A 25,575-nucleotide genomic window follows, 5' to 3' on the forward strand; every position below is an offset into this window, starting at 1 on the left:
TTGGAGTTTCGCGATGGCGGCGGCGCCCCTGGATGTTTTACGGGTTTCGTCAATCGGTATCGAAGATTTAGGTCACGAGGGGTTTAATAGGCGAAGAGGCGGAGTCGGAAGGGCGCCAAGGATCCCTCCCCATAGGCCGGCGCGGCCAGGGTGGAGCCCGCGCGGCCCTATGGTGTGGGGGCCCCAGGCCTCCCCTCTGACTCTCCTTCGGTGTCCTGGTCCGTCTCGGTGAATTATGATATTTGGTCTTCGTTTCGTCGAATTCCGAGAATATTGCCCGAACAACCTTTCTGGAACCAAAAACAGCAGAAAACAGGAATTGATACTTCGGCATCTTGTTAATAGGTTAGTTCCGGAAAATGCATCAAAACGATATAAAGTGTGAACAAAACATGTAGGTATTTTCATAAAACTAGCATGGAACATCAGAAATTATGGATACGTTTGAGACGTATCAGCGGCGGCGTCTCTGGAAGGTTTTCCGTATCGTGGCTCTCGGTACATGGGGTTTCGCGATGAAGGCTTTAAGTAGGCGGAAGGGCAGGTCAAGTGGCGGCACGAGGGCCCCACACGCTAGGGCCGCGCGGCCAGGGCCTAGGCCGCGCGGTCTCCAACGTATCGATAATTTCTTATGTTCCATGCTACTTTATTGATGATATCTACATGTTTTATGCACACTTTATGTCATATTCGTGCATTTTATGGAACTAACCTATTAACAAGATGCCGAAGTGCCGGTTCTCGTTTTCTCGCTGTTTTTGGTTTCAGAAATCCTAGTAACGAAATATTCTCGGAATTGGACGAAATCAACGCCCAGGTTCCTATTTTGCCCGGAAGCATCCGGAACACCCGAGAGCCGCCGAGAGGAGGGCCCTGTGGGCCCCGGATGATAGGGTGGCGCGGCACGGGCCCCGGCCGCGCCAGCCTATGGTGTCGTCGCCCCTTCGACCTTCTGACGCTGCCCTTTCGCCTATATAAAGCCCCTGCATCGAAAACCCTTATGGAAGAAGCCACGGTACGCGAAACCTTCCAGAGCCGCCGCCATCGCGAAGCCAAGATCTGGGGGACAGGAGTCTGCGTTCCGGCACCCTGCCGGACGGGGAAGTGCCCCGGAAGGCTTCTCCCATCGACACCGCTGCCATCTCCACCGCCATCTTCATCACCGCTGCTTTGCTCCCATGAGGAGGAGTAGTTCTCCATCGAGGCTCGGGGCATGTACCGGTAGCTATGTGGTTCATCTCTCTCCTATGTAGTTCAATACAATAATCTCATGAGCTGCCTTACATGATTGAGATTCATATGATGATGCTAGTAATCTAGATGTCATTATGCTAGTCAAGTGAGTTTTACTTATGTGATCTCCGGGAGACTCCTTGTCCCACGTGTGTAAAGGTGACGAGTGTGTGCACCGTGTGGGTCTCTTAGGCTATATTTCACGAGAATACTTATTCACTCGTTATGAATGGCATAGTGAAGTGCTTATTTATATCTCTTTATGATTGCAATGTGTTTTGTATCACAATTTATCTATGTGCTACTCTAGCAATGTTATTAAAGTAGTTTTATTCCTCCTACACGGTGTAATGGTGACAGTGTGTGCACTCGTGTTAGTACTTGGTTTATGCTATGATCATGATCTCTTGTAGATTGCGAAGTTAACTATTGCTATGATAGTATTGATGTGTATTATTCCTCCTACATAAGCATGAAGGTGACGAGTGTGCACGCTATGTTAGTACTTGGTTTAGTCGTTTCGATCCTTCATGCATTCTAAGGTTATTTAAATATGAACATTGAATTGTGGAGCTTGTTAACTCCGGCATTGAGGGTTCGTGTAATCCTACGCAATGTGTTCATCATCCAACAAGAGAGTGTAGAGTATGCATTTATCTATTACTGTTATGTGATCAAAGTTGAGAGTGTCCACTAGTGAAAGTCTAATCCCTAGGCCTTGTTCCTAAATATCGCTATCGTCTGCTTGTTTCTTGTTTTATTGCGTTACTACTGCTGCGTTACTACTTGCATGTTTACTTCCTACAATATTACTACCATCAATTGCACGCCGATAAGCTATTTTACGGCGCAGTACTCACTTGCTCATATTCATTCATACCACTTGTATTTCACTATCTCTTCGCCGAACTAGTGCACCTATTAGGTGTGTTGGGGACACAAGAGACTTCTTGCTTTGTGGTTGCGGGGTTGCATGAGAGGGATATCTTTGACCTCTTCCTCCACTGAGTTCGATAAACCTTGGGTAATCCACTTAAGGGAAACTTGCTGCTTGTTCTACAAACCTCTGCTCTTGGAGGCCCAACACTGTCTACAAGAATAGAAGCACCCGTAGACATCAAGCACTTTTCTGGCGCCGTTGCCGGGGAGGAAAGGTAAAAGGCACTCATACTTCAGTTCCAGGTAACAGTACTTTTCTGGTGCCATTGTGTGTGTGCTCGAAGCTATTTCCTTTAGACTCTGCAATTGCGACATTTGGTTTCTTGTTTACACTAGTTAGGCATAATGAACAACAATGACCTTTTTATTCTATTTCCCTATTTAAGACATGGATGGTTTGATGCGAAAATTAAAAAACCCATGGAACATATTAATATGAATGCTTTGAACACTATTGTTGCTAATGCTATGGAAAATTCTAAGCTTGGGGAAGCTGGTTTTGATGAGCATGATATTTTTAGTCCCCCAAGCATTGAGGAGAAAATTTACTTTGATGATACTTTGCCTCCCATTTATGATGATTATAATGATAGTAGTCTTTTGTTACCACCTGTTATGGAGGATAAATTTGATTATGATTACAATATACCTCCTATATTTGATAGCTACTTTGTTGAATTTGCTCCCACTACAATTAATAAGAATGACTATGCTTATGTTGGGAGTAGTAATAATTTTATGCATGAGACTCATGATAAGAATGCTTTATGTGATAGTTATATTGTTGAGTTTGCTCATGTTGCTACTGAAAGTTATTATGAGAGAGGAAAATATGGTTGTAAAAATTTTCATGTTACTAAAACACCTCTCTATGTGCTGAAATTTTTGAAGCTACACTTGTTTTATCTTCCTATGCTTGTTACTTTGCTCCTCATGAACTTGTTTATTTACAAGATTCCTATGCATAGGAAGCATGTTAGACTTAAATGTGTTTTGAATTTGCCTCTTGATGCTCTCTTTTGCTTCATTGTCTATTTTCATGAGAGCATCATTAAAACTGCTAAGCCCATCTTAATGGCTATAAAGAAAGAACTTCTTGGGAGATAACCCATGTGTTATTTTGCTACAGTACTTTGTTTTATATTTGTGTCTTGGAAGTTGTTTACTAATGTAGCAACCTCTCCTTATCAAGTTTTTGTGCCAAGTAAAGTTTCTATGTTAAAGTTGATGTTATATTTGGGATCGCTGCGCAGAAACAACATTGCTGTCTGTCACGAATTCTGGCACAAGTCTCTGTAGAAAATTCTAAAAAATCTGCCAATTTACGAGCGTGATCCTCAGATATGTACGCAACTTTCATTAGTTTTGAGTTTTTCCATTTGAGCAAGTCTGGTGCCATTTTAAAATTCGTCTTTACGGACTGTTACTGTTTTTGACAGATTCTGCCTTTTATTTCGCATTGCCGCTTTTGTTAAGTTGAATGAGTTTCTTTGTTCCATTAACTTTCAGAAGTTTTGTGCAATGTCCAGAAGTGTTAAGAATGATTGTGTCACCTCTGAACATGTGAATTTTTGATTATGCACTAACCCTCTAATGAGTTTGCTTGAAGTTTGGTGTGAAGGAAGTTTTCAAGGGTCAAGAGAGGAGTATGATATACTATGATCAAGAGGAGTGAAAGCTCTAAGCTTGGGGATGCCCCCGTGGTTCACCCCTGCATATCTCAAGAAGACTCAAGCGTCTAAGCTTGGGGATGCCCAAGGCATCCCCTTCTTCATCGACAAAGTATCGGGTTCCTCCCACGAAACTATATTTTTATTCGGTCACATCTTATGTAATTTACTTGGAGCGTATCGTGTGTGCTTTTATTTTTGTTTTGTTATCTTAGTTCTCTGAATAAGTTCATCCTTGTGTGGGAGAGAGACACGCTCAGCTGGTTCGTATGAACACATGTGTTCTTAGCTCATAATATTCATGGCGAAGTTTCCTCTTCGTTAAATTGTTATATGGTTGGAATTGGAAAATGCTACATGTAGTAATTGGTAAAATGTCTTGGATAATGTGATACTTGGCAATTGTTGTGCTCATGTTTAAACTCTTGCATCATATACTTTGCACCTATTAGTGAAGAAATACATAGAGCATGCTAAAATTTGGTTTGCATAATTGGTCTCTCTAAGGTCTAGATAATTTCTAGTATTAAGTTTTGAACAACAAGGAAGACAGTGTAGAGTCTTATAATGTTTACAATATGTCTTTTATGTGAGTTTTGCTGCACCGGTTCATCCTTGAGTTTGCTTCAAATAACCTTGCTAGCCTAAATCTTGTATCGAGAGGGAATACTTCTCATGCATCCAAAATCCTTGAACCAACCACTATGCCATTTGTGTCCACTATACCTACCTACTACATAGTATTTTTCCGCCATTCCAAAGTAAATTGCTTGAGTGCTACCTTTAAAATTCCATCATTCACCTTTGCAATATATAGCTCATGGGACAAAATAGCCTTAAAAACTATCGTAGTATCGAATCTGTACTTATGCACTTTATCTTTTATTAAGTTGCTTGTTGTGCGATAACCATGCTTCTGGGGAACGCCATCAACTATTGTTGAATATAATGTGAGTTGCTATGCATGTCCGTCTTGTCTGAAGGATCTATCACCTTAATGATTGGAGCATGCAAATTGTTAGAGAAGAACATTGGGCCGCTAACTAAAGCCATGAATCATGGTTGAAGTTTTAGTTTTGGACATATATCCTCAATCTCATATGAGAATAATAATTGTTGCTACATGCTTATGCATTAAAGAGGAGTCCATTATCTGTTGTCCATGTTGTCCCGGTATGGATGTCTAAGTTGAGAATAATCAAAAGCGAGAAATCCAAAATGCGAGCTTTCTCCTTAGACCTTTGTACGGGCGGCATGGAGGTACCCTTTGTGACACTTGGTTGAAACATGGCATTGCAAAGATCCGGTAGTCCAAGCTAAGTAGGACAAGGTGCGGGCACTATTAGTATACTATGCATGAGGCTTGCAACTTGTAAGATATAATTTACATAACTCATATGCTTTATTACTACCGTTGACAAAATTGTTTCATGTTTTCAAAATAAAAGCTCTAGCACAAATACAGCAATCGATGCTTTCCTCTTTGAAGGACCTTTCTTTTACTTTTATTGTTGAGTCAGTTTACCTATCTCCCTCCACCTTAAGAAGCAAACACTTGTGTGAACTGTGCATTGATTCCTACATACTTGCATATTGCACTTGTTATATTACTTTATGTTGACAATATCCATGAGATATACATGTTATAAGTTGAAAGCAACCGCTGAAACTTAATCTTCCTTTGTGTTGCTTCAATACCTTTACTTTGATTTATTGCTTTATGAGTTAACTCTTATGCAAGACTTATTGATGCTTGTCTTGAAGTACTATTCATGAAAAGTCTTTGCTTTATGATTCAGTTGTTTACTCATGTCATTACCATTGTTTTGATCGCTGCATTCATTACATATGTTTACAATATGATCAAGTTTATGACGGCATGTCACTTAAGAAATTATCTTTGTTATCGTTTTACCTGCTCGGGACGAGCGAGAACTAAGCTTAGGGATGCTGATACGTCTCCAACGTATCGATAATTTCTTATGTTCCATGCTACTTTATTGATGATATCTACATGTTTTATGCACACTTTATGTCATATTCGTGCATTTTACGGAACTAACCTATTAACAAGATGCCGAAGTGCCGGTTCACTATTTTGCTATTTTTGGTTTCGAAATCCTAGTAACGAAATATTCTCGGAATTGGACGAAATCAACGCCCGGGTTCCTATTTTGCCCGGAAGCATCCGGAACACCCGAGAGCCGCCGGAGGAGGCCCTGTGGGCCCCAGATGATAGGGTGGCGCGGCCTGGGCCCTGGCTGCGCTAGCCTATGGTGTCGTCGCCCCTTCGACCTTCTGACGCTGCCCTTTCGCCTATATAAAGCCCCTGCATCGAAAACCCTTACGGAAGAAGCCACGGTACGCGAAACCTTCCAGAGCCGCCGCCATCGCGAAGCCAAGATGCGGGGACAGGAGTCTCTGTTCCGGCACCCTGCCGGACGGGGAAGTGCCCCGGAAGGCTTCTCCATCGACACCGCTGCCATCTCCACCGCCATCTTCATCACCGCTGCTGCTCCCATGAGGAGGAGTAGTTCTCCATCGAGGCTCGGGGGCATGTACCGGTAGCTATGTGGTTCATCTCTCTCCTATGTAGTTCAATACAATAATCTCATGAGCTGCCTTACATGATTGAGATTCATATGATGATGCTTGTAATCTAGATGTCATTATGCTAGTCAAGTGAGTTTTACTTATGTGATCTCCGGAGACTCCTTGTCCCACGTGTGTAAAGGTGACAGTGTGTGCACCGTGTGGGTCTCTTAGGCTATATTTCACAGAATACTTATTCACTGTTATGAATGGCATAGTGAAGTGCTTATTTAAATCTCTTTATGATTGCAATGTGTTTTGTATCACAATTTATCTATGTGCTACTCTAGCAATGTTATTAAAGTAGTTTTATTCCTCCTACACGGTGTAATGGTGACAGTGTGTGCACTCGTGTTAGTACTTGGTTTATGCTATGATCATGATCTCTTGTAGATTGCGAAGTTAACTATTGCTATGATAGTATTGATGTGTATTATTCCTCCTACATAAGCATGAAGGTGACAGTGTGCACGCTATGTTAGTACTTGGTTTAGTCGTTTCGATCCTTCATGCATTCTAAGGTTATTTAAATATGAACATTGAATTGTGGAGCTTGTTAACTCCGGCATTGAGGGTTCGTGTAATCCTACGCAATGTGTTCATCATCCAACAAGAGAGTGTAGAGTATGCATTTATCTATTCTGTTATGTGATCAAAGTTGAGAGTGTCCACTAGTGAAAGTCTAATCCCTAGGCCTTGTTCCTAAATATCGCTATCGCTGCTTGTTTACTTGTTTCTTTGCGTTACTACTTGCTGCGTTACTACTGCATGTTTACTTCCTACAATATTACTACCATCACTGCACGCCGATAAGCTATTTTACGGCGCCGTACTACTGCTCATATTCATTCATACCACTTGTATTTCACTATCTCTTCGCCGAACTAGTGCACCTATTAGGTGTGTTGGGGACACAAGAGACTTCTTGCTTTGTGGTTGCGGGGTTGCATGAGAGGGATATCTTTGACCTCTTCCTCCCTGAGTTCGATAAACCTTGGGTAATCCACTTAAGGGAAACTTGCTGCTGTTCTACAAACCTCTGCTCTTGGAGGCCCAACACTGTCTACAAGAATAGAAGCACCCGTAGACATCAGTGTGTCGGCGCCTTGTGGCCCCACTTCGTTTCTCCCTCGGTCTTCTGGAAACTTTGTGGAAAAATAGGACCATGGGCGTTGATTTCGTCCAATTTCGAGAATATTTCCTTACTAGGATTTCTGAAACCAAAAACAGCAGAAAACAACAACTGGCGCTTCGGCATCTTGTTAATAGGTTAGTGCCGGAAAATGTATAATAATGATGTAAAGTATGTATAAAACATTCAAGTATTGTCATAAAAGTAGCATGGAACATAAGAAATTATAGATACGTTTGAGACGTATCAGCATCCCCAAGCTTAGTTCCTACTCGCCCTCGAGTAGGTAAACGATAACACAAATAATTTCTGAAGTGACATGCTACCAACATAACCTTGATCAACATTATTGTAAAGCATATGAGATGGATGGAGTGATCTGAAGCAAAAGATTGCTAACAAAGATAATGACTAAACAAATGAATCATATAGCAAAACTTTTCATGAATAGTACTTTGAAGACAAGTATCAACAAGACTTGCATAAGAGCTAACTCATAAGCAATAAATTCAAAGTAGAATGCATTGAAGCAACACAAAGGATGATTAAGTTTCAGCAATTGCTTTCAACTTGTAACATGTATATCTCATGGATATTTGTCAACATAGAGTAATATAACAAGTGCAATAAGTAAACATGTAAGAATCAAGTGCACACAGTTAACACAAGTGTTTGCTTCTAAGATAGAAAGAAGTGGGTAAAGCGACTCAACATAAAGTAAAAGAATGGCCCTTCGCAGAGAGGAAGCATGGATTACTATTTTTGTGCTAGAGCTTTTGTTTTGAAAACATAGAAACAATTTTGTCAACGGTAGTAATAATTCATATGTGCTATGCATAATACTTCCTACAAGTTGCAAGTCTCATGCATAGAGTACTAATAGTGCTCGCACCTTGTCCTAATCAGCTCGGATAACACGGATTATCATTGCATGACATATGTTTCAACCAAGTGTCGCAAAGGGGTACCTCTATGCCGCCTGTACAAAGGTCTAAGGAGAAAGCACGCATTGGATTTCTCGCTTTTGATTATTCTCAACCTTAACATCCATACCGGGACAACATAGACAACAGATAATGGACTCCTCTTTTAATGCTTAAGCATTCAACAACAAATAATATTCTCATAAGAGATTGAGGTTGTATGTCCAAACTGAAACTTCCACCATGATACATGGCTTTAGTTAGCGGCCCAATGTTCTTCTCTAACATATGCATACTCAAACCATTTGATCATGAAATCGCACTTACTTCGAGACAAGACGAACATGCATAGCATCTCACATGATATCCAACAAAGGTAAAAAGTTGATGGCGTCCCCGTAAACATGGTTACCGCTCAACAAGCAACTTATAAGAACTAAGACACATAACTACATATTCATCACCACAATAGTTTTTAAGCTATTTGTCCCATGATCTATATATTGCAAAGATGAAGGAATGAAATTTTAAAGGTATCACTCAAGTAATTTACTTTGGAATGACAGAAAAATACCACATAGTAGGTAGATATGGTGGACATAAATGACATGGGTTTTGGCTCAAGGTATTTGGATGCACGATCTCAGTACAAGGTTTGGGCTAGCAAGGTTGTTTGAAGCAAACACAAGTATGAACAGGTACATCAAAACTTACACAAGAACATATTGCAAGCATTATCAGACTCTACACTGTCTTCCTTGTTGTTCAAACACTTTACCAGAAATTATCTAGACTTAGAGAGACCAATCATGCAAACCAATTTTTTACAAGCTCTACGGTAGTTCTCCATTAATAAATTAAACTAAATGATGCAAGAGCTTAAACATGATCTATGAGAGCTCAAACAATTTCCAAGTTATTCCAAACCATATGCAGCATTTTCTGATTCCAACCAAATAGCAATCTAACGAAGCAATTTCAGCCTTCGCCATGAACATTGAAGCACAATTAAGAACACAAGTGTTCCATATGAAAAAAGCAGAGCGTAATATCTCCAATATAAGGATGGTGGGATCCAACTTTATTCAAACCAAAGCAAAAAGTAAAAGCAAACCGACGCTCCAAGTAAAGAGCATAAGATGAGATGGAATAAAAATATAGTTTCATTAGAAGTGACCTGATAAGTTGTCGATGAAGAAGGGGATGCCTTGGGCATCCCCAAGCTTAGATGCTTGAGTCTTCTTAAAATATGCAGGGATGAACCACCGGGGCATCCCCAAGCTTAGACCTTTCACTCTTCTTGATCATAGTATATCATCCTCTTCTCTTGACCCTTGAAAACTTCCTCCACACCAAACTTCAAGCAAACTCATTAGAGGGTTAGTGCATAATCAAAAATCCACATATTCAGAGGTGACACAATCATTCTTAACACTTCTGGACATTGCACAAAGCTTCTGAAAGTTAATGGAACAAAGAAACTCATTCAACATAGGAAAAGCGGCAATGCGATATAAAAAACAGAATTAGTCAAAACAGAATAGTCCGTAAAGACGAATTTTGCAGGGGCACTTAACTTGATCAAACGGAAAAACTCAAAACTAATGAAAGTTGCGTACATATCTGAGGATCACGCTCGTAAATTTGCAGATTTTGTTGACTCTTCTACAGGGAGTTCTGCGCGAATTCGTGACAGACAGCAATGCTGTTTCTGCACAGCAATCCAAATCTAGCATCAACTTTACCATAGAGGCTTTACTTGGCACAAAAACATGATAAGGAGAGGTTGCTACAGTAGTAACAACTTCCAAGACTCAACAATACAGTAGTAAAATAAAAACATGGGTTATCTCCCAAGAAGTGCTTTCTTTATAGCCATTAAGATGGGCTCAGTAATTTTAATGATGCTCTCGCAAGAAATAAGATTTGAAGCAAAAGAGAGCATCAAGAAGCAAATTCAAAACGCATTTAAGCCTAACCCACTTCCTATGCACAGGAATCTTGTACACAAATAAATTCAAAAAGAGCAAAGTGACAAGCATAGGAAGATAAAACACGAGTAACTTCAAAATTTTCAGCATGTAGAGAGGTGTTTTAGTACCATGAGAATTTCTACAACCATATTTTCCTCTCTCATAATAATTTTCAGTAGCATCATGAACAAACTCAACAATATAACTATCACACAAAGCATTCTTATCCACATGCATAAAAGTATCATTACTCTCCACATAAGCATAATCAATTTTATTAGTAATAGTGGGAGTAAAACTATCACATCCATCATTATAATCATCATAAATTGGAGGCATAGAATAATCATAATAAATTTTATCCTCAATAGTAGATGGACTGAAAATATCATATTCATCATTGCAAACATAATATATAGGAGGCATATCAACATAAACTTTCTCTTCCATACCCAGAGGACTAAAGAGATCATTTTCATCTAAACCGACCTCCCCAAGGTTAAATTCTTCCATAGCATTAGCAATAATGGTGTTCAAAGCATTCATATTAATAATATTGCCATTAGCATGCATATAAAGTTCCATAGGTTTTTTAATTCTCTCTTCAAACACATCATGTCCTAATTCAAGATAAAGTTCATAAAGATCTCTAATTTTGTTGTTGTTTTCCATTAAGCCTAACTAGTGAAGTCACACAACTTACTGTTCTCAGGAGTACTCATTTAAGCAGTAATAAAAGTAAACTAAGCAAATAGAATAAAATAAAGATAAGTAACTATTTTTTTTTGTGTTTTGATATAGAGCAAGTAAACAAGACAGAAAGTAAAGCAACTAATTTTTTTGTGTTTTTGATATAAAGCAAACAAGACAGTAAATAAAATAAAGTAAAGCCAGACAAAAACAAAGTAAAGAGATTGGATGTGGAGACTCCCCTTGCAGCGTGTCTTGATCTCCCCGGCAACAACGCCAGAAAAAGAGCTTGATGCGCGTAGATGTACACGTCCGTTGGGAACCCCAAGAGGAAGGTGTGATGCGCACAACAGCAAGTTTTCCCTCAGAAAGGAACCTAGGTTATCGAACCAATAGGAGCCAAGAAGCACGTGAAGGTTGTTGGTGGAGGAGTGTAGTGCGGCGCAACACCAGTGAAACCGGCGCCAACGTGGAACCTGCACAACACAATCAAGATACTTTGCCCCAACGTAACGGTGAGGTTGTCAATCTCACCGGCTTGCTGAAAACAAAGGATTAAGCGTATCGAGTGGAAGATGGTATTTGTTTGCAAAGAACGAGTAAAGAACAATAATTGCGGTAGAATGTATTCAGATGTAAAAGAATGGACCGGGGTCCACGAGTTCACTAGTGGTGTCTCTCCAATAAGATAACTAACATGCTTGGGTGAACAAATTACGGATGGGCAATTGACAAATCAAGATTCAATACATATCAACGATGATTACTATGAGATTTAATCGGGGCATTACGACAAAGTACATAGACCGCTATCCAGCATGCATCTATGCCTAAATAATCCACCTTCGGGTTAGCATCCGCACCCCCTCCAGTATTAAGTTGTAAACAACAGATAATTGCATTAAGAATGGTGCGTAATGTAATCAACACAAATATCCTTAGACAAAGCATTGATGTTTTATCCCTAGTAGCAACAGCACATCCACAACCTTAGAACTTTCACATCACTTGTCCCGGATTAAATGGAGGCATGAACCCACTATCGAGCATAAATACTCCCTCTTGGAGTTACAAGTATCAACTTGGCAGAGCCTCTACTAGCAACGGAGAGCATGCAAGAACATAAACAACACATATATGATAGATTGATAATCAACTTGACATAGTATTCTAGATTCATCGGATCCCATCAAACACAACATGTAGCATTACAAATAGATGATCTTGATCATGTTAGGCAGCTCACAAGATCTAAACAATGATAGCACAAGCGGAGAACACAACCATCTAGCTACTGCTATGGACCCATAGTCCAAGGATGAACTACTCACGCATCAATCCGGAGGCGGGCATGATGATGTAGAGCCCTCCGGTGATGATTCCCCTCTCCGGCAGGGTGCCGGAGGCGATCTCCCGAATCTCCCGAGATGGGATTGGCGGCGGCGTCTCTGGAAGGTTTTCCGTATCGTGGCTCTCGGTACGGGGGTATTCGCGACGAAGGCTTTAAGTAGGCGGAAGGGCAGGTCAAGTGGCGGCACGAGGGCCCCACACGCTAGGGCCGCGCGGCCAGGGCCTGGGCCGCGCCGCCCTAGTGTGTTGGCGCCTCGTGGCCCCACTTCGTTTCTCCCTCGGTCTTCTGGAAGCTTCGTGGAAAAATAGGACCCTGGGCGTTGATTTCGTCCAATTCCGAGAATATTTCCTTACTAGGATTTCTGAAACCAAAAACAGCAGAAAACAGCAACTGGCGCTTTGGCATCTTGTTAATAGGTTAGTGCCGGAAAATGTATAATAATGATGTAAAGTATGTATAAAACATTCAAGTATTGTCATAAAAGTAGCATGGAACATAAGAAATTATAGATACGTTTGAGACGTATCAGGGGGCAAGGATGCAGCAGGGCCCCCTCCACTCACAGCAGCAGCCACCGCCCCCGTAGCTGCCTCCCTAGCTGGGTGCGGCGAAACCAAGGGGGCAGCGGGGTGCATATATAAGCCCCTAGGGGAGGGGGTGTCGATGTAGACCCTCCCTTAACGCTCACCGACGATGACGAACCAGCAGCGACCACGTCCGTGGCCTCAAGAGGAGCAGCCCCACACTGTGGAGGAGACCGCTGTAACGCGGCGCACCCACGACGTCAGGGCAGTCGGAGATGCCACCGTAGACGTACTCTGAATATCAGCAGGAGAGACTGGTGACACCTCCGCGGCAACCCGCCTAGCTGCAACCGGAGTAGTACGGCCAAGGGTGCACACTCTGCCCCTAGCTGGCCTATCCACGTGAGAACCCGCCGAAGGATAAGCCGAAGTAGCCGCTGAGAGAGCAACACGCAAATCCTCCACCGAAACAAGCAGGCTCCCATCTGGCCGAGAGACTCCCTCCAACGAAGGACTGGTCACACGTAGCTTCGCCATAGTCTCTATGGCATGAGGTGTCTGTGGGTTCGGGTTAAAAGGAATGACCGCAATGTGGGCAACCGTGCGAGCGGTGCCAGCAATGGATTTCCCACTTCCACCCTTTCGTTCACTAGGTGAAGCAACCACATAACTGGCTCTCGGCTCCGAGGTGTCCATAGCATCATCCCCTAGCCCCAGACTCATCACCAACCTCATCAGAATCATCCTTCTTAACCCAAACCAAGGGCATACAATCCTGCTCTGGGACATAATCAGTAGGCTCCCTACGGAAGAGAAACTCATAAGCTTTGAACTTCACCACATGATCAGATATAGCAAAAGGGCCTAGCATCATCTGATGATTTTCCCAAGACCTTGGAATTGACCATTGCCACATGGATATGGACAACCGCCCTGCACCTGAGGCTCAACAAATCACCATCAACAGTCTTCCCAAGGAGAGATCCAACAACCCACAAGCCCAGAAAGTGGCGAAGAGAATGTGGCACTCCCTCCACATGCAACCAGACCTTCTCAAGCTCGAACGAGTGAGGCACCTCAGTGTTCTGCCAAGCGGAGACGGAGATAGAAGCACCAAAAGAAGGTACCGCAACCTGAATACCATCCAACCTGTCCAAGTCTTTGAAGGAAGGAACTGGAACCAGAAACTGCATATCAGCATGTGAGGAGCCGCTTCCCACTTCCAGTTCGGACTAACAGAGCATCGACGAGCCACCTTCTTGGCAATCACCTCTGCAGGGACCACTTCACTAGTGACCACCAGAGCAATAGGCGTCTAGCTAGGCAAGAGATCCTCATTAAACATAGGAAACGCGGTAAATAGGTCTCCAACAAACCGGTACCAGAAACAAAGACATACGGCCTAGGCATCTTAAGAACAGGGCAGCGAACCATCCGATGAGCATGCTTATCACAAATATAATAGTAGTGCTTGATCTTGCAATCCTTGGCCAACTATCAGAACACTTCCAGCGCCAAGTTCCTTTCTTCGGTTTACCAACAGACTTTGAAGAATCTCCTGCTTCCCCAGGAGAGGGAGCCGAAGTCTATCCCTGAGGCTGAACAATCAAACCAGCCCTGGCGACCTAAAGGTGAGAATCAGGGTGTTGTGTCACCCCGACTGGAGGGCAAGCACCTGCTGCAACGAAGCCGGAAATTGATGTTGCGACGGATAAGCAGAACGAACATAAGCAGGGGCGACGCTACGGGTGGGCCATACTGGGCCGTGGCTCACCCTTTTCTGTCAGCTTTCCCTTATATTTTGTCATAAATTTAGCCCACTAGCAGTAAATAGCACACAAATGGCCCAATCTCTACTAACCGGCCCACCCTTCATTTTCTGTCATGCTCCACCACTGGACATAAGGATGCAGGCTGCGGGATGAACCCCTACAAAGAGTGACCATGAGATGGCGCCCCCTTGGGCCTCGGAGCAACACCCGGTGCAACAAAACCCTGCTGAGGTACGAACAGTGGACCCTGCATCTCTGAAGCACCGCCAAGCAGCGGTGACGCCGAAGGAGGTCGAAAGACCGCCCGAGGAGGAGCAACACCTGAGTACCTTCCACTTTGACCATAGCTAAAAACCGGCTGCGAACGTGGCGCTCCCTGGGCCGCGGCACTGTATGGCGTGAAGGGGGCTCTGGCTAGTGGCGGCGCCCCTGGCATAGACGTCCCGCCTGTTAGGGCAATATGCTTGTTGTATTACCAGGGGGCCAAAGGCCACAATATATAGTACATGTACAGGTGCACATATGCAGAAAGCCCCCTAACATATGGGGAAACTACAGAATACAGATATATACATCTAACACCCCTCCTCAAACTCATGGTGGATCCACAACACTGAGTTTGGAGTGTAAGAAATCATGCTGCGCTCGAGTCTGTGCCTTCGTAAAGAAATCCGCCAACTGCAAATCTGAAGGCACATAATAAACCGCAACAACATCATCTTGTACCTGTGCACGCGTGTAAAAAGCATCAACACCGATATGCTTGGTCAGCTCATGCTTGACCGGATCACGTGCAATACTGATAGCACCTGTACTGTCAGACAAAAGTGGAGTGGGTGTCGTAACATAGACCCCAAAATCTGCAAGCAACCACCGTAACCAAGTCACCTCAGCAATCAACAAAGCCATAGCCCGCAACTCAGCCTCAACACTCGAACGGGAAACTGCGACTTGTTTCTTCGTCTTCCAAGCAACAAGCGAACCACCAAGAAACACACAGTAAGCAGAAAGCGAACGACGATCCGTAGGATCACTCGCCCATGTAGCATCCGAATAGCACCGGAGCTGGAGAGAGCTGGAACGGGGAAAGAAAAGGCGACGAGTGATCGTGCCACGAAGATAACGAAGAACACGGAGGAGATGACTATAGTGAACAGGTGGTAGGAGCTGAGACAAGCCGACTCGAGAATATGAACAGGATAAGAAATATCAGGACGAGTGACAGCAAGATAAACAAGACTCCCAACAAGATGGCGATAACGAGTGGGATCAGGAAGAGGATCACCATCAGTAGGATGAAGCTTAACATTAAGCTCCATAGGAGTATCGACTGTGCGCTCATCCCCAAGAGCAAGCACGAGCAAGAAGATCCTGAATGTACTTTTCCTGAGAGATAGAAAAGCCATCAGAAGTGGAGGAAACCTCAATGCCAAGAAAATAGCGAAGAGGACCAAGATCAGTCATAAGAAATTGATCACGCAGACGAGCCTTGACAAAGACAATATACTCAGGATCATCACCAGTAATGATCATATCATCAACATAGAGAATAAGAAGAGTACGTCCACGAGGAGAAGTGTGAACAAAAAGTGCTGGATCATGAAGACTAGGAGAGAAACCAGCAGCAGTCACCACAGAGGCGAAGCGCTCAAACCGAGCACGAGGGGCCTGTTTGAGACCATAGAGAGAACGTCGAAGACGACAAACCATCCCATCGGGAACGAGAATACCCAGGAGGAGGCTGCATGTAAACCTCCTCACTCAACTCGCCATTAAGAAAAGCATTCTGAACATCAAGCCGGGAGACAGACCAGCGGCGAACAGAAGCAACAGCAAGAAGGGTACGCACAGTAGTCATATGAGCCACAGGGGCAAAAGTCTCATCATAGTCACGGCCATGCTCCTGGTGAAAGCCACGAGCCACAAGACGCGCTTTATAGCGCTCAAGAGATCCATCAGAGCGAGTCTTAATTTTATAGACCCACTTACATGTGATAGGACGAACACCAGAAGGTGGAGAAACAAGATCCCAAGTGCCAGTGCGCTCAACCGCAGCGATCTCCTCAGCCATGGCAAGCTGCCATTCAGGATGACGCTCGGCATCCCGATAAGAAGTCGGCTCGGAAACGACAGGGAGACCATACTGACTAGGAGAGTAACGAGCTGGAGCACGACGCTGACGGACAGGCCGTGAAGGCGGAAGGTCATCAGCAGAGGACAACTCATCAGAAGAAGCGAAAGAAGGGACATCATCAGAAGGATCCGAAGCCGGAGAACGAGGAGTACTAGGTGGACTAGACAGAGAAGAGGATGGCGCCGAAGGGGGCGCATCAGGACTAGGAGTGGGAGGAGATGGGATAGCAGGGGGTGCATCCGGAAAAAGAAGAAAAGAGATATCATCCACCGGGTAAGTACCCGAGGTGGGACGAGGATAGAAGGGACGCGTCTCATCAAACGTGACATCACGAGAGATGCGCATCCGACGACCAACGGGGTCCCAACAGCGATAGCCCTTATGCTCATCATCGTATCCGAGAAAAACACACTCAACGGACGAGCGGTCGGCTTGGTGCGATCGCGAGGAGGGAGAAGAACGTAGCAAACGCAACCAAATAAACGAAGTGTCGAGTAATCCGGAGAGCAACCGAGAAGACGCTCGAGAGGAATGCCACCTTGAAGGGCAGCGGAAGGCTGAATGTTAATGAGGTAAGTCGACGTAGCAACGAGCCTCAGCCCGGAAATGCGGCGGAAGAGAGGAAGCAATCATCATAGCACGGGTAGTCTCAAGAATATGACGATGCTTACGCTCGGCGACACCATTTTGAGCATGGGCGCCGGGACACGAGAAGCTGGGCAAGGGTGCCCCGCTCGGCAAGAACACCACGCAGGTGCTGGGAGATATACTCGCCTGCGAGTCGGCCACGAAACACGCGAATAGGCGTAGAATACTGAGTACGAACCATGGCTGCAAAACGCTGATAAATAGAAAGCACCTCACTGCGAGAGTGCATAAGAAACAACCAGGTGTATCGCGAAAAATCATCAATAAACAAAATATAGTATCGATGACCCCCTTTCGAAGGAAAGGGAGCCGGACCCCAAACATCCGAATGAACTAAATCAAAAGGTCGCTGAGATACAGACGCACTAGTAGGATAGGGAAGCTGAATCTGTTTGCCTAGCCTACAACCCTGACACGAATGCAAAGACACATCTCCCGAGACGGACCCCGGAAGACCACGACGAACTAATGACGATAAACGGGAGCCACAGAGGTGACCCAGCCGATGATGCCACCTGCTGAAAAGATCCAAGTGATGGGCGAAGCAACCGCAGGAGAACCGCGGATGAAGTGGCGGTGAGAAGGAACGCGAAGCCGCTCTAACTCCCGAGCCCCGGGGACTCAAGGCTGCGAGGGCCAGCTCCAACCAGGGCCTCGTGTACGGCGGTCCCGAACAAGCACAAGAATCAGCGTCAAGAATGACACGACAACCGAGATCAGTAAGTCGACTAGCGGAAAACGAGGTTCATCTTAAGACTAGGAACATGAGAAACATCAGGAACGAGAGAAAGAGGTAGTAGAAAGGGTGCCTCGACCGGAAACGAGGAGAGAGGTACCATCAGCCGTGATAACACGAACATGCGAAACAAGAGAGCGAAGAGCGTAAAGAATAGAAGACGCAGAGGTCATATGAAAAGAAGCTCCGGAATCCGGATACCACGGGGATGACATACCCGATCGTGTGGAAGGTGGTGGTCGCGCGGTGCCGGAAGAGCCGAGCACGAAACCAGCAGTATCCGTCGAGGAAGAGCCCGTACCGGCGAGCGCACCACGAAGACCACGGATAATGTCCCGATCGGAGAGCGCAACAGCGAGAAGATCCCGAAGAACCAGCCTCGACGACGAGTAAGATGCGGCGGGCGTAAGCTGGGATCCCTCGCGCAGCCAGTAGAGATAGTGTGGCCAGGCCTGCCACGGTAGGGTGCAAGGAGGTGACGTCGAACCACGAGGCTGCTGGGGCTGACGCTGACCCTGGACTGGAGGAGTAGGAAGTATCGGCTGTGCCGGAGGCCGCAACGAAGTCGGCAGCATAGGAGGTCCACGAGCAGACGGCACAGGAGGGCCACGAGCAGGAAGAACAGAGGGAACCTCAAGAAGACCAGCACCACGAAGACGAGTCTCCTCAGCACGAAGCTCAGCAAGTACCTCAGAGAGCGGAACACGACCACGGGCAAGCAGGCTGGGCCCGGCGCGGCTCAAACTCCTTACGGAGCCGCGACAAGAACTCAAAAACGCGCTGAAACTCCGGATCCGCGCGCACGGTCGAACGAGCGAGGACAAGTGGCACACACAGCTGTACGGAGAGAATCAAGCCGACGCCAAATAGCAGCACTCCGAGTGTAGAACTCATCAATAGTAGAATCACCCTCGTTGAAGGGCATGCTCCTGACGGACCACAGACAGGTAAAGAGCATCACCAGACGGCTGATAGCGCTGACGAAGAAAAGCCCACTGAGCAGCAGCGGTGGGAAGACCCATAAACTCGGCAGCATACTGAGGCAGAACACTGGAGGTGAGAACAGCAGCATCACGAGCATCCTCATCAATCCACTGAGTGTACTCAGTCAGATCCTGTCGGTAAGTCGCAACGGCAGTAGAGTGGTCCTGGACCTTCCGGTCATAATCAGCCAGAGCAGTATCATCAGCACTCTTGGCTGCATCCTTATCCGCCTGAGTAGCATCAGGGGCAAGGGCACGGTGGCGGTGCAACGAGCACCGTAGGAGCAACAGGCGCGGCGGACAGGAGACCTCGCCAGAAAGCACACCCCAAAGACGAAGACCGCGCATGTGGACGCGCATAAAGGCAGCGAAATCGGGGTAATTCGCGCCATCGAAGATCACCGGGCAGCGAGGGATCGCAACATAGCCCGAGGAAGACATTTTTTTTTTTGCTTTTTTTTTTTTTTGCTCTTTTTTTTTCAGCTGAAAGTCAACAGCACGGCCACGCTTTGGGCCGATTGGCAGGGGAGATCGACGAGGGGAGATCCACCAGGCACCGTAGCTTTGACTTGGATCGACCAGGCAGGGGAGCACGATCGGGCGGGAGGAGATCGGCCGGCAGCCAGGGACCAGGGAGCGGGAGCAGCCGGCGTCGGGCGGGACCAGGAATCAGCCGGCGTCGGGACCAGGGAGCGGGAGCAGCCAGGCGTCGGGCGGGACCAGGAGATCTAGCGGCCGGGCGGCGGAATTCGGGCGGGAGATCGGCCGGCGTCTGGACCAGGGAGCGGGAGCAGCCGGCGTCGAGCGGGCCAACTAGGAGGAGAATCCACGCGAGGGAGAGCGGAATAATCCACGCGCGGGAGAGCGGAATCGGCCGGCCGGGCAGGATTCGGGCGGCGAGAAGAGCAACGCACAGGAGGAATCGGGCGACGGACGACGGACGGAACAAGCAACGTCGGCCGGGGGAGACTAGAGGATCAATATTTGCTCTGATACCATGTTAGAGCAATATGCTTGTTGTATTACCAGGGGGCCAAAGGCCACAATATATAGTACATGTACAGGTGCACATATGCAGAAAGCCCCCTAACATATGGGGAAACTACAGAATACAGATATATACATCTAACACCGCCATCCCCGACGATGCAGCGATGCCCGGTACAAAACCAGGGGGTGGAGGTTGCCCAGACGGAGGTTGCTACCCAGCCATCGGAGAGGGTTGGCGCGTCGCAACCTCGGCAACCGAAGGGCGACGCGGCGGCCTCCACCCGTGGCGGAACAGCTGTGGCGATGAAGGTGACGAAGGGGGCCCCAGCGCACGCGCTGCCGAAGATGGCGAGGAAGAGCACGTCGCGGCGCGGCCGGCGTTGGAGACTCCCGCCCGCGAAGGTGTCGAGGAAGCCAGCGAGGAAACGACTGATGACGTGTTCTTTATAGCACTACAAATTTCTTTTTTTTTTCTTTTTTTTTCCTGATACCCGACATGTTCCATGAATCTTATCAATCGTGGTTCCTGCTCTTGATAATGCTAATGTACCAGCTACCTCTCGTCTTTTTTTTGGTTCTTCGCAATATATGAAAATACAAACGACCTTGGCAACAAGGATAGGTGAGTGAGGACCACCAGCACCAGAACGTCTATTTTATTGACATTTTTGCCTTCGCAACTTCTATGTTATTGAGTATGAGAAGCATCAGGACAAAGCAATGCACCAGAGTTCACCAGGGCCGCAATGTTCGTGCTGGAGCTAACTAGCATCCGGCGACACTAGCCAACACCACCGAGGTTTCAAGTTCGTGAGTAAGAGCGGCTTCACCGAGTGATTTAATTAGGATCATAGCTAGCTTGCTTTGCCTCTGCAGGCATGTTTCTGGGCAAGCATGTGTGCGTCTTCTTGCAAAAGGTACTCCAAAAAGGCCATTAAGCCTGTCAGCAGATTCTTATGATTCCATCCGCAGTTGCGGCATGAGTTAATCCGACATGGAGGCCACACACCAAGTATATGGAAGAAAGAACTGACGAGGTTTAAGAAGGGCCACAACAACATTGCTGGGCAAGGATGCATTGATACGGGAATGGAGGCCTATGTGGAGGCCAATTTGAGGACTCCGCCAAGCTAGGTGGTACGCTGATACAGGCATGGAGACCTATGTGGAGGCCAATTTCAGGACTCCACCAAGGTAGGTGGTACGTCATCGAGGATTCAGGAGTGACACACTAGGACGACCTACGCTATGTAATAATTAAGTCTAAGGTTGTGTCATTCATTCTATGTTAGTAAATAATGTAGCCAGGTTATGTGGTGGGCCAATTAGGATTAAATTAGAGTTGTGTTTGGTTTTGGGCCTGTCCAAACCAAACCAGGGTAGGCTCATAGTGGGGCGCCCCAGCCCAGCAAGGGCTGGCCGGCTACCTTCCCCTCATATAAGGAGGTGGGTCGGCTAGGGTTTAGGGATAGACAAGTTTAGACTAAAGTTTAGGGTTTACCCCATTGCGTGTGTTCATGTGTATCATCCCTCCGGGGGTACGACGCTGCCGTTTATCTATTATATCCGCTGCGAAAGGTTCTTGTGCTCATCAAGGATTATCTAGCTCAAGGTTTGAGGCGTATCGTTCATCGATCCGTTGCTTGCTGGATTCGTTCCCTCTTCCCCAGGCTGCGTTCATCGCGTTGTTGGGAGGATTTACTCACCCGGGTTCTCGCTGTGAAAGATCGGGCAACACCTAGGAGGATCTAGTGGGATCCCCCTTATCATCTTGGTATCACATTCTCTAGTTTCCTCGGTAAGCCATCCATAATCCACCCCATAGTTGAGTTGTGAGTATTTCCTATCCAGAAAAAGCCATAAAAAGTTAGGGTTAGGGTTTGCCATAGCCTTAGATTGCACTAATTTCGAGTTTTTAGTTGCTTTTTGTAGTTGTTTTTGCGTATCTTTTTCTTCCATCTAGTATTGTTAGGGTTTGAGTCTTCGCTATCATCTAGTTTTAGTTTTTGTTTCTCCGAGTCCACATAGCGTACAGTGTGCTTGTCCCAACCATAGACACAACATTTCTATATAAAGTGACTAAGAACTTCCCCAGAAGAGACTAGTTTTACCGCTCGACAGGCTGCTCGTTAGGGTTTTGGTGCTTTGCAATTTCTGTTGGCCGTGTTATCAAAGAGTTGAGTTAGAAAATCAAAAAAAAGGAGAAAATATAAAAGAAGCAAAAAGAGCTACATAGCTGCGTGTGATACAAAAAGAAAAATCCAAAAAGAAAAAGTGAAGTGCTAGTACGATTCAAGTGAAGGCCTAAGTTTACTTTTCCGCACCTGTAGTTGAGCAATCTTGTGCCTGTTTCGTTGAGCTTTGCTACTGTCTCTCCAGTCCATTGCAACCTTTTCATCCATATAGTTGCATTGTCACATTTATCGCCTTGTGTGAGTATCATTGGTTGTCTAAGGTCAGCACTAGATCTTGTTATTGGTGCAAATAGGTAGTCTACCTACAGCCCCACATATATCCTGCTTTATCGTGTGATTGTTCTTATACCCTTGATATTCGCTTCGCTACATCCATGCACTAGTTGTCCCTACAAGTGGTAAGCAACACTAATTTACTTTGGAACGGTAAGATTTTCTTTTCTTATCAGTTTTGAGTGAGTTGTGAGAGTACCACCACATATAAATTTGTTTTAGTGCACTAACCTACTAACCATGTCTTCTAGTGATGCCAAAAATGTTAACCAGAAAGACAAGGATCCCGCTGATTTGATGACATGGAGGGATTATGAAGCTCTTCGCAATGAGATGCGACGTGAATTCCGCACTCACGATGATGAGCTTAGGGGGTCTGTTCAGGAGATCTCCCGTAGTCGGATGCTACTAATGAGACCGTCACTACAATGACAGATCAAATGACGGATATCCAGCGCAGTCTTCAAGCTTTGCAACTACCTGTTGATAATCTCACTCAGCAACAGCAACAAGAAGATGAAGACCCTGAGCTTCAGGATGAAGCACGTGGAGTTGGTCGTGGTGTTAGACGTGGTAACCGTGGTCGTCGCTTTGTTGAACTCGGAGCTCGCCGTGTCCCTCCACAACAACAAGACGATGGTTTGGGTAAGCCCAAGTTCTCCATACCCAAGTTTGAAGGAGGAGCTGATGTTGAAGAATACCTCAGTTGGGAGCTGAAGATTGAGAAGTTATGGCGCTTACATGACTATACTGAAGACAGGAAGGTTAAACTCGCTTCCTCAAAATTTGATGGTTATGCATTGCGTTGGTGGGATGGAGTTACACGTGCTCGTCAAGAGGACAACGAGTTGCCAGTTCTTACATGGCGCGAGATGAAGGCCATTATGCAAGCTCGTTTCGTCCCCACTAATTATTTGCGTACTATATATGATAAGTTGACCCTATTGAGACATTTATGTGGCCCAGCATTACACATCTTGTGCAGGGTCATGTTCAGGGACACAGGGGTCCATCAAAACCTCGTAAGAAGAAGGTATTGGCACCGAAGTCCAAGTTCATGTGGAGAAGAAAGGAGGCGCCAAGTGTTGTATCAAGTCAAGCAAGCCGCGAGGGAGGATGTGGTGTGGAAGGCAAGCAAGACTTGAGGACGGCGAGGACGTGTCATGTTCATATCGCGTCACCTTTTCCAGAAGACCCTCACGCGTTGGAGACAACGCTTCTTGAAGGGGGAAGGATGATACGGGCATGGAGGCCTATGTGGAGGCCAATTTCAGGACTCCACCAAGCTAGGTGGTACGCCATCGAGGATTCAGGAGTGACACGCTAGGACGACCTACGCTATGTAATAATTAAGTCTAAGGTTGTGTCATTCATTCTATGTTAGGAAATAATGTAGCCAGGTCATGTGGTGGGCCAATTAGGATTAAATTAGAGTTGTGTTTGGTTTTGGGCCTGTCCAAACTAAACCAAGGTAGGCCCATAGTGGGGCGCCCCAGCCCAGCAAGGGCTGGCCGGCTACCTTCCCCTCATATAACACTACTAGGAAAAGGCTTATAGCCGCACTCCTTACCGCCGGCAAATACGAGCTGAAGATGCCAGCGGTAATACCTTCCAGGGGGGCTAACACTACCGCCGGCGAAATAGGCAGGACGGCGCCGGGGGTAGCTCGATTACCGCCGGCGAAACAGAAACGGAGGCGCCGGGGGTACAATGGGCCGCGGGGTCCCAAGTGGGCCTGGCGTTACCGCCGGCGAGTTGGGCCTAAAGCGCCGGGGATACTGGGCCATTACCGCCGGCGCGATGGGAACGTAGGCGCCGGGGGTGCAATGGGCCGCGGGTCCCCAATTGGGCTTGGCGTTACTGCCGGCGAATTGGGCCGAAAGCGCTGGGGATACCGTGCGATTACCGCCGGCGAAACGGGGACGTAGGCACCGGGGGTGTCGCCGAGCCAGGGTGGGCCACCAGCCTTCACTTACCGCCGGCGTTTGCGTGCCGTAGATGCCGGCGGTAACTGGCCCTACCGCTTGCATTCTTCATTGTAGGCGCCGGCGGTAACCTGGACTTGGCCATTTAAGACGACCAGCCACCTACCACCACCCACACACACTCATATGTGATGGCAAATCAACCCAAGCACTAGTTAGCTCATTCCCCCACCCATTTTAGCTATTTCAACCAACAAAATATGGTGTATTTGAGCAAATCATGCACTACCTAGCCCCTCTAGCATGATTTGCATAATCTAGATCGAGATCTATCTCCTCCCACCACCTTTTCCACTAGATCTAGCTAGATCTCTCCATTTCTTAGATCTCTAGATCTCTCGAGCATAAAGTCGACGTGTGGCCTCTCTCCGGTGCTTTTGGACGTCGTGTCAACTAATAGGTATATAACTAATGAGTGGAATGTTCATGAGTTGGTGAAAAGTCGCGGTTATGTCACTAGTAGAATTGCAAAAGGCGCGGTTCCATATATGTAAATGCATTGTTTTGCATTTGTTTACGCGTGCAGGAACATTGAGTTGCCAATGTTTTGCCGGAATGTTGATTAACTTCCGTTCCGGCGAATTTTGGAACTCCAGCATGACAATATTTAGCAAAGGTCATGCCAATTTTTTTCCGTGAAAACCGAGACGGCGGTGTAATCAATTATCTTGTCTTGTAGGCGGAGATGGTCATCAAGATGAGGGAAAGCGTCGTGGATAGATACATGGAACGCGTGACGGCTGACATGTATCGAAAAAAGCGAAAGGATATAATGTGTCCTTGTCGAAGATGCAAGCTAGGATCGTTGTTTGACCCCTTGTCAGGCATAGTG

Source organism: Lolium rigidum, chromosome 3 (genome assembly GCF_022539505.1).
Source record: "Lolium rigidum isolate FL_2022 chromosome 3, APGP_CSIRO_Lrig_0.1, whole genome shotgun sequence".
NCBI classification, from domain to species: domain Eukaryota; kingdom Viridiplantae; phylum Streptophyta; class Magnoliopsida; order Poales; family Poaceae; genus Lolium; species Lolium rigidum.